Source organism: Physella acuta, unplaced genomic scaffold, assembly GCF_028476545.2.
Source record: "Physella acuta isolate Inbredline_101_S28 unplaced genomic scaffold, ASM2847654v3 ptg000410l, whole genome shotgun sequence".
In the NCBI taxonomy this organism is placed as follows: Eukaryota; Metazoa; Mollusca; class Gastropoda; family Physidae; genus Physella; species Physella acuta.
The window spans coordinates 229,929-241,187 of NW_026731929.1; the positions used below are offsets into that span (position 1 = coordinate 229,929).

Genomic DNA, 11,259 nt, shown 5'->3' on the forward strand with positions numbered 1-11,259 from the left:
TCGTTTTTTCTAGAAATGTATCCTTCATAAATGACTCTTACTAATACAAATGTCACAAATATATATATATATATATATATATATATATATATATATATATATATATATATATATATATATATATATATATATATATATATATTTATATTTTTTTTTTCCTACCACCATTATACAGAACATGATCAATAAAATTATGACCCAAAAATCTGAACCAGATTCAATAATCTCAATCATTAAGATCGAAAAAAGTGATAAGTGGGCAGTCGACTTCTGAACATACGCCTCATTTAAGGACTTGCTACACTACATCAATCTTGAAATCCGTGGGGAAATTTACACCCTCTTACTACAACTGAACGGTAGGAGATCTATATGCCCCCTATGTGGCACGACCAAACACGGACCGGCCGCTTGCCGAAACTCGTATGTAAGGAAAAATCATTTGCCTTGCCAACACTACAACACAACACAATCATTTCGCCCACACTAAATTATCCCACACTGTTACGTTCGGGTTAGTTTCAGATAAACAACAAAGCTTCGTGGCTACCTTCACTACTTTTATTCCGTCTCAAATATATACATTCAAGAGTAGCCCTCGTCCTAATCGCTAGCAACTAACCGCTGACCCCATACAATTGTTCACTCGCCCTTTTATACCCGCATTCGACCTTGGGATTACAAGACATAACACACGGGGGTTACTACACAGTAGGGTGAACTCAACTCACACACGCACTCCCCCCCTAAGTTCGAGACTATACTACCCAATTCTAATCTGACCTCAAATGACCCGTAACACACACTAAATTCTTCCACACTAAATTATCCCACACTCAATTATCACTCACTAAATTCTTCCGCACTAAATTCTCCCTCACTAAATTCACCCACACTAAATTTTCCCACACTAAATTCTCCCACATTTAATTCTCCCACACTAAATTCTCCCGCACTAAATTCTTCCACAATAAATATCCCACACTAAATTATCCTACACTAAATTCTTCCACACTAAATTATCTCACACTAAATTCTCCAACACTAAATTCTCCCGCACTAAATTCTCCGACACTAAATTCTGCCAAACTAAATTCCGCCGCACTAAATTCTCCACTAAATTCTCCCAAATGTAATTCTTCCACACTAAATACTTTGACACTAAATTCTCCCGCACTATATTCTCCCACACTAAATTCTTCAATACTAAATTCTCCCACCTTACATTTTCTCACACTAAATTCTCCCAGACTAAATGCTCCCACACAAAATTTTCCCACACTAAACTCTCCCACACTAACAATCTCCCAAATCTAAACTCGATACAAAAATAGTCTCCACCAAAATAACCCAAACATTCAACTACCCATATTAGATTCCATCAAACACCTCCAGTGGCGGAGCGAGGAAGAGGGGGGGGTGGGGGGGGGGGGGGGGAACTTTTGTCCCCGGGCGCCGACCTTAATCAAAAGTTTGAGGGCGGGGGAGAAAACAATGTTTTTTTCTGTCAAGGGAGGTAATTATAAAATTAAACGATAAAAAGAAGCGAAAAAAGTAATAATACATTTTGAAACAAAATCCAGTAATCTGACATTGGAATTAATTATAGAAAAATAAATTTAAAAAAAATATTTGAAATTATTTGGTGATTTATTACAGAATGTTTAGTATAACTCCCTGTAATTGTTAATGTTAATGCAATAATAAAATGTTATTTGTGCCAACCAGCTGTTTACTTACATTTATTGTTGAATAGCTAAACCCTTTGTCTGCGAATTTTTTTTTTGACTTCGAGATGGCCGAAACTAGACAGACAAGACCTACAAAAAACCTCAGCTGGCCTTCACTCTGTCCTGAAGATAGTACGGACACCACGTGGGTCGGGCAGATTTATGATTAAAGCGAAAAGCACACGACACACGAATTTTTGAAAATTTGATGGTGAACGTACCCACGTTTTTTGTCATCAAATGTATGAACAGTCATCACAAGAACCTGCACAGCTCGAGGAAGCACAAAATCTACCAGCAGTCATCCTAGGGTCGGAAGAAAAATTTATTTTCTACTTTTTAGTCCACAAGAAAAACGTGGTTTTTTAAAAAGTTTTTTTAAAGTATTTTATTATTTCTTCAGATGTAACCGACGCATCAGAGTCAAAAGACACTCGTCTTCTTTTCTTAGGCACATGAGGCTGTGTGAAATTTGTCTTCTCTCTGGTAGAAGATGTGGGGTATATTTCTGTCGCAGTCGGAAGCTCGGGCGAGGCAGGAATGTCAGATTCACACGAAATTTCAAATGGTTCTGTTTTGACGAAATCATCACATGAAACAGAATTTACACTGTCGTTTGCCACAGTACTGCTGCACATGTTAAAATGTGGCCGCATGGACTCCATCTGATCTGTCCATTTCCATTTGGTCTGACCATTTTTATAAAAACTTTGACCCTAACCCTAACCCTAACCTAACCCTTACCCATTTGGTCTGATCATTTTTATAAAAACTCTGACCCTAACCCTAACCCTAACCCTAACCCTAACCCATTTGGTCTGAACATTTTTATAAAAACTCTGACCCCTTATGCTTCTCGTGAAGCATCTTTTAGGTTGCGCCACTTTCATTTTACATCTTCACCGCTTTCACCCAGAATGATTCCTATCTCTTCATAAATTGGATTTTTCTTTTTTTAAAAATCAGGATGCGACGCATGATACAACATTGGGTAACTTTGGATCATTTGTATTAACTCCTCAATGTTATTCATTTTTAGCTGCAATTTTTGTTAATTTAAAAATAAAAACTCTTTTTTTTTTTGCGTTTAATATTGTTCCTTCCACAAGTGGATAGGTTGCATGTTAAAAAATTACAATGTGATACATAGTATAACATTAAAAAGATTTACAATGTCTTAATATTCCTTCTGATTTCTTTGTTCCATGTTTCTTTGTTCCGATTTCTTGGTTCCATTTGTCTCTTTCTTGATTTTGTTTCTGGTTTGCTATGACATAAAGTACAGGACAGTACAAACATGATCGCTTCTCTGTTTTTTGGCCTTTCTTCTTGTGCTTGATACGCTCTTGGTTTGATAGTGGTTTATTCTTTGTTGGTAGTTGTACTTGGTGAGAGTGAGTTTGGTGTCTTGTCGTTGCTGGTGAAGTTGGTCGAATGGTGTAGAACTTGCGTTGAGGTGAGGCATGATGCGCATTGTGGTAGAGTTGTTCGGTGAATTGAAGCTTGGGGAGATGAGTTGGGTGGGTTCTTGTGTTGAGAGATCTTTCGAGGTGAATTGTTTTGAAGTATTGTTCATTGTGGATTGAGGAGGAGTAACGTTGTGACGTAGTCGAGTAATTGAGTTGGGCGAGGTGACGTTGAAGAGTGAAGTTTGCTGATGTTGCTGAGTCGATGGTTTTGAGCTTGGTGGAGAGATGATGAGGGCGAGGTAGAGCTGTTGGCGATTGTTTATTTTGAGTAGATGATCTTGAGAGCTGGTTAGTTGATTTGCTAGTGTTTTGACGGAAGCTTCCCACCTAAGATTTCTCCTAGGTGGGTGTCGTCAGAGTGTTAGTGAGTTTGTTGGGAGCGAGGCAGATACGTTTGACGTAGTAGATGAGTTCGATTTCTTGAGCGAGGTAGTTGCGTTAGACGTAGTAGATGAGTTCGATTTGTTGGCGATAGACAGACCTCCCACCTAAGATTTCTCCTAGATGGGTGTCGTCAGGCTGAAAAATAATAAAATACTTAAAAAAAACTTTTTAAAAAACCACGTTTTTCTTGTGGACTAAAAAGTAGAAAATAACTATTTACATACATTTGATGACAAAAAACGTGGGTACGTTCACCATCAAATTTCCCGACCCATCTGCCCGACCCACGTTTTTTGTCATCAAATGTATGTAAATAGTTATTTTCTACTTTTTAGTCCACAAGAAAAACGTGGTTTTTTAAAAAGTTTTTTTTAAGTATTTTATTTTCTCCTTTTTAGTCCGTTGCTACACATGAAAAACGTGTTTTTTAAAAAAGTTTTTTATATAGTTTATTTTCTACTTTATCTAATGACTTGATTAAGTATGAATTGACTAAGTGTTTATAAATACACGGACTAAAAAAATCTTGAGCGACCAGGATTCGAACCTGGGTTGTCGCGGCCACAACGCGAAGTACTAACCACTATACGATCACGGCCAGCGCGCTCACATCGATTGGGGCCGAAGTAACTGTGTCAACAAGCCTCCAGTCTTGTCGGTATCTTTAGAAATCATGTCCTCAATTTTATGGTCCTTTGGGCGTAATTAAATTAAGCTAATTACGGTCTCTAATTGCTAGTTTTTATGATTGCATCTGAAATTGTTAGGCGAAAGTAACCTGCATGCCAAATTTCAGATCTATAGAGCAATCAGAAGTGGGCTAATTTTCGATGTCAATTTTAACAACAAACACATCCACGCGAAGCTGAGTTAATAAAAACGTGTTAAAAGATTGAAAAGTTAGCCACTCGTACATTTGAAGCCACCCAATACAAGTACTGGGTGACTCATCTCGAGAGCGTGTGCGTTCGAGGGATGTGTCGGAGCAACCCCACAGCGGTCGTTGGCGAGATTTGCGTGAGTTAGAGTAGTAGATTTGACCGCCTCTCGACCCCGGTAGCCAGCCCTAAAAAGGGCTGACCAACCAAATGGCTAAGATCCGTGTAGATCCATAACAGATACTACACTTTGATCTTAGCCAAAAGGCCGAGAAGCGATGTTTTGTTAAGAGATGGATAATAGTCGACGTGCGAAATGAAATCTCAACAAATCCTTATAATCTTCTCGATATTAATATTACAGCTGGTTGATACTAGTGGCTACTATTTATTAGATTAATAACTCACAATTACAAGGAGTTGTAATTAAAATTTTGTAATTAATCACCTAATAATTTAATAACATTTTTGAAATTTATTTTTCTATGAATAATACTGATGTTTGTTTACTTGTTTTTGTTTTGTAATGTATTACAACTTGTTTCCTTCTATTTATCGTTTAATTTAAAAATTACCTCCCATTAAAAGAACTCAATGTTTGTTCTCTCCCTCAACAAAAAAGTTCCTCGCGCGAGATATTTTGACTCCAACAAAAGACGAGCAAACCGCTGTGAACTGTTTTACACCTTGGTGCACTCTCGGGACTAACACTAATATACTGTGTCAACGTTTAGTTCCATGTGGGGTGGGGGGGGGAAGTTTTGAGACTTTTTTTGTATCGAGTTTAGATTTGGGAGATTTTTAGTTTTGGAGAATTCATTGTGTGAGAATTTAGTTTAGTTTGGGGGAATTTAGTGAGGGAGAATTTAGTGCGGGACATTAAGTATACGTGTCAACTGGTTATGAGACATACGATACTGCGTCACAATACGAGGCTGTACCATAATACGTTGCTGCACCGCGGTACGATACTGCATTACGATACGATACTGCACTGCGCTACGATAATGTACCATGATACGATATTGCTTCACGATACGATACTGTACAACGATACGATACTGTACCAAGATAGGATACTGCATCACGATACGTAGCTGCATAGCGATACAATACTGCATCATAATAAGATACTGTACCACAATACGATATTTTACCACGATACGATACTGTATCACGATACGATGCTGCACCACGATACGATACTGTATCACGATACGATACTACATTACCTACTGACATACAAGTACTAAACATTTCAGCCCGCTGGTGAAATGAGAAAGTCAGGATCGTTTAAATTTAAAGGAACAAAAGTTGAATTCAGTTCACAGACAGTGTGCTGTCTTCATAGGTCGCGAGAAAAAACATCAAGTCGGTTAGATGTTGTCTTCATGCTAATTAGCTGCTGTCCTTAATGCATGTCCTGTTATCTAACTGTTGTCCTTTGTGACTGCTGAGCTAAGTATATGTCCTTTTTGATGTCCTCTATTTCTGTCCTACTAACTAGCTTTTGTCGTCAATTCATGTCCTACTATTTGACTGCTGAGCTCAGTTTATGTCCTTTTTGATGTGATGTCCTCAATATGTGTCTTACTAACTAGCTGATGTCCTCAATTCATGTCCTGCTATATGACACCAGAACTAAATTTATCTACTACTATATGATTGTTGTGCTAAGTTTATGTCCTTTTTGATGTCCTTTTTGATGTCCTCAATATATGTCTTACTAACTAGCTGATGTCCTCAATTCATGTCCTACTATATGACACCAGAAGTAAATTTATGTAACACTGATGTCCTAAAAGAATGTCCTGCCATCTAACTGATGTCTTCAACCAATAAACCTAGCTAATATGGGTATCTGAATATTTTTGAGGAAAGTAAAGGCGGATGGGCATACTGCGACCATACTATCTTTTCTATGCCCAGGTCAATGAAATAAGAGAGCTCTACTTCACCTGCAACAGAGACCGTCAGGTTCAAAGGGTACTTGACTACTTACTTACAGTGACAAGGCAATTATATTTTTTTAATATTAATATAATTTCATATCGAATTAATCTTCCGGACTAATCCCTTAAAATAGATGAATAAATCATGATTTCATCAAAAGATATGTTTTTGTATTTCTTTCAAGTGTCAAGATCCATTCAACGAAACGGCAACGAAAATACGACCTCCATGTCTAGAATATTCACATGTTTTATATTTCAGAATAAATTTACTTTTATTTACCAAATTTGCAAAGTGATTTTTAGATTTATTTTTTCCTAGCAGGATCCAACTTAGAAAATGATGCAGTAAAATGTTGTCGCTCATGAGTTGATAGAGAAGAAAAGCGTTATTTCAATTAACGCGTGAGTATCTTGTTGCATTGTCCAAACCTTTCCTACTTAACTAAATGAAGGCGAAGTCCGTTTGAATTCACGTAATATTCTATAAATGCATTTTGTTATCAAACTTTTGGTTAACAAAAACTTAAAGCTAGAACTTTGATACAATCAATATCAGTCAGAATGAAAGTTGGTAAATTAGGTTTTTCCTGAATCTGGTTAGTTGGTGTTCACGTAATTTAAAAAAAAAAGAATCCATCCTGATTGGTTGTTTAAGTTTTGTTGTGAGTGAATATTGTCTTATTCAGCTCTCTGATTGGCTGATTTAAAAAAAATAAAAAAAAACAATCGTGAAGTGTTGCAATCAAATTTTAATCGTAGGTCAAATTTTGTCTTACACTTGGGGTTTGTAAATGTGCTGTGTCTACATTTTATTTTCGGTTAATACATTCAATTTACGTTACATACATTCATTTTACGGTAACTACTTCATACCACCTACGTCACGATCTAACTACCAGTCACTTCTTCCACACAACTCCCCCACCCCCACCCCACACCCTTAAACATCCCCCCGTCCCACATTCAATGTTCAAATGAATACTTAGTAACATGTATTAAAAGCATTTGAAAAAAAATATTATTGGGGGGGGGGGGGTGTTCAAATAGGTAAAAGTAAACAACCCATACACAACTGTTCTATTAGACTTGGTCTTTTGTATTTGAAGCATTGACAAACTGTGAAATGACCAACTCAGTCAGACAACCCATTAAATGACCAACTCCGTTCTACAAACTGTGAAATGACCAACTCAGTTCTACAAACTGTGAAATGACCAACTCACTTCATACTACGTGTTTTGTCTAGTATTTGAACCAATGACAAACCGTAAAATGACCAACTCAGTTCAACGAACTGTTAAATGACCTACTTAGCCCGACAAACTGTTAAATTACCAATTCAGTTCGTTCAACTTGTTCAGTCTTGTAAATTGAACCACCGACAAAAGGTTTAAAATTTAAACTTCTCCCACTACTCGAAAACTTTATGTATATCGTGACAATCATCTCTTGCTGTGTTGTGGTAATTATCTTTACCCGTTAATTACTTGCTAATGAAGAAACATTAAGCTGGAAAAAAGTCGTGTTGCTTATTGATGACATAACCAATGCTATTCCTACCCCACGGATTGCTATAATGCTAGGGTTAATATAATAAAAATGTGTATATCATAAAGCTATATATTATACTTTTTGATAAATCATAAATCATATAGCGAGGGCTTGTTGATGTGTGTATATATTTTTAAAATTTATCCCAGCCTAAAAGATACCCTTTAAATGGACAAACATAAATTTAATACATCAGCAAATAACTCAGCTTAAAATTGGTACCCAGCATTACGCCATGTACTTGTAATGAGGATCAGGATGGTCGCGGAGTTTTGAGGTAAGCAGAATTTAGGGGTAAGCAGAATTTAGTGGTAAGCGGAATTTTGGGGTAAGCGGAATTTTGGGGTAAGCGGAATTTTGGGGTAAGCGGTGTTTAGGGGTAAAGGGAAGTTAGGGCTAAGCGTAGTTTAGGGGTACAGTACTTTAGGGGTAAACAAAATCTCGTGGTATACATAATTTTGAGGCATCGGACTGATCATTGCTCTACATGTTTACCTTGCAGTCTTTCGTGGTACGCCGTTCTTTACTTTCTTCTTAAGTGATTTTTATTCAATATTCTAAAAGTGGTCAGATTTTAATTGTAAAGCCATACAGTCTCGTACTTAAAAAACTTGTTTTTAAGTATCAAATTTCTTTGTTTTTTAAAATGCGATAAGTTTTTGTTTCGTAAAAAAAAAATTTAACAAAAAATAAAAATAAAATAAAAAATTATAAACGCTTTTTATAACAATGTCATTTCTTTTTTTTTAGTTCTGAAAAATTTGTAATAAACAGTTAATGACACGTGACACTAAGACTTGAGAGCAAAAACGTGACAAACGATTTCGACAAAATCTTCGTCATCAAACAATAACGGAAAAAATACAACAGATATTTTTTAAAAAGTAACCTTCCAAATATGTCACTGACAACTTTAATCCCAAAACTTAAAACACTGAAGCTTTTTTGTGAAAAACAAACGAAACATAAAAAAAACAACAAAAAAAAACCCTCAAAGTCAGCTTTCGCGGCTTATTCAAAACAAAAAAAAATGAGTTCTACACCAAGAATGAAAACAGCTTTGCTATAAACCAGAAACAAGGGCGACAACATTTTCTCACAATAAAGACCGACAACTCTATCTCCACAAGGGCTGACAACTTCCCCACAAACCCCGACACAACGCCCTAATAAAGTCAAACCGAGGGCAAACTATTAAAACCGAATCCGACAAACGCCCCGTGGCTGTTTTCTACCTGATGGAGAAATTATGTCCAAAAGCCCCTTGTCATCGCGCCATGGAATAGGCTAAGTGGGCTTTTCTAAATGGGAGAAAGTGACGTTGTAATTCCAGACATTGAAGACTTGATCTGGGAACATTAAACACAGAGGGGCGAGGCTGGCGTCTTTACACGTCTTTAAAATCGACGTTTTAAAATTTGAGGGAGCTTAACTTTGCTTTTAGAACTCGGTAACTAGTTTATACCAAGAAGTAAATAATGAGGATGTTCCGTGGAGTGATGTTATAAATATTTACATGTCAATAATTTGTTGGATTTCTTCCCACGCAGTGTAGAAAAAAGTTGATATCAAGAAATCCAAACTTAGAAAATTTTAAGAAATCCACTGTACGCGAAGTGATAAAAATCTAAGTTTGGTTGAGGTAGGGTTTTTAGTTTATGGTTGACGAATTTCGTGTATGGGACGACGTGGCCTACTGGTAGAGAGCTAAACTGCTAATCCGCTAACCCGAGACTCTCGAGTTCGCAACCTGATCGAATTCGAATCCAGGTTAAAAAATGTTCATGAGTCCACCCAGCTTTGTTGGTTATCAACTTTAGGGAAACAAAGACGGCTAGGCATAGTGATGACCACAATACAATGTTGATGATGTTGATGATGTTGATGATGTTGATGATGTTGATGATGTTGATGATGTTGATGATGATGTTGATGTTGGTGTTGGTGGTGGTGTTGGTGTTAGTGTTGGTGTTGGTATTAGTGTTAGTGTTAGTGTTAGCGTTGGTGTTGATGTTGATGTTGATGTTGATGTTGATGATGAAGATGTTTATGATGATGTTGATGATGATAATGATGATGATGTTGATGATGATGATGATGATGATGATGATGATGATGATGATGATGATGTTGATGTTGATGTTGATGTTGATGATGATGATGACGATATTTATGATGATGTTGATGATGATGTTGATGATGTTGATGTTAATGATGATGATGATGATGATGATGATGATGATGATGATGACGAATTTAGATTAGGTTGGGCCGGTTAAAAACTGTTAGGTCGGCTACTTATATTGTATTCATTAAAACTATCTACGCAATTTATTTTGAAACAGCTTGATTAAATAAATTCAATTTTTATATTAAAAAAAATAGTCAGTTTGAATTATTTTTTTCTTGAAAAGATACAAAACAAGTTGCCTTTTCTGACCGACAGATGAAGTAGAGTTCATCTGTTTCAATGACTTCTAAATATTACAAGATAGTGTGGTCAACATTATTCCCAGCCACCTTGGTAACCTTAAGGTGAGTCACATACCCATCACAGCTGGGTGGACTCAGGAACGTTCTACATTAACAAGACCGAACCGAGACTTTGTGGCTAACAGTCAATTGTCCAACCACTCGGCCATGCCGTCTCATAATTTTTTTCTTGAGCAAATCACTTCCCAACAAGCGATGACGTCATATTTACTCGCCTATTCCAAACACAACGCGATCACGTCACATAAATCAACATTAATCAATCGAGACATTTACAATTTCATTTACTTTCTCTGTATTATATGGTCCAAAACAAAGACAAAACGACATAGTTCACTATCTTATTCAGTCCAGTTTATTATGTAGACAATACCAGTAGATTTTTCTCTCACTTTGGTCTCAACCCAGCGTCAAACAAGCTCCAAATAAAATATAAGCCACCCGACCTAGCGGAATTATATTTTTCTTCATCCTATTGATTTAAAGTATGTTTGAACGATAAGACACGTTTTTTATTCCATTGAAATTTAACACTGGAAGATGCGTCTAAGCTCCGAATTTTCATTTTTAAACAAAATCTTTCAGCATGAAATATTTAAAAAAAAAAATTACTCAAAGTTTGATTCAATCATTTCTTAAATTATAGAAAAAACGTTTATATTGAAGTAGATAAAGCCATAGTTTAAGTTTATATGTGGAGAAATGTGTTGCCAAGTTTCTGTCAGAAAGTTTATTCTTTTTTACTTGATTTTATCATCTGTGGACGGACAGCAATTACACGGAGTAGGAGGACTTCATT

The 11,259-nt window shown here is 36.4% G+C and overlaps 1 pseudogene; it reads right to left on the reverse strand.

The window, feature by feature from the left end:
- Nucleotides 1-4,605: 4,605 nt before the first annotated feature.
- LOC131942538 (uncharacterized) lies at nt 4,606-4,741 on the reverse strand (annotated as a pseudogene).
- Nucleotides 4,742-11,259: the final 6,518 nt, after the last annotated feature.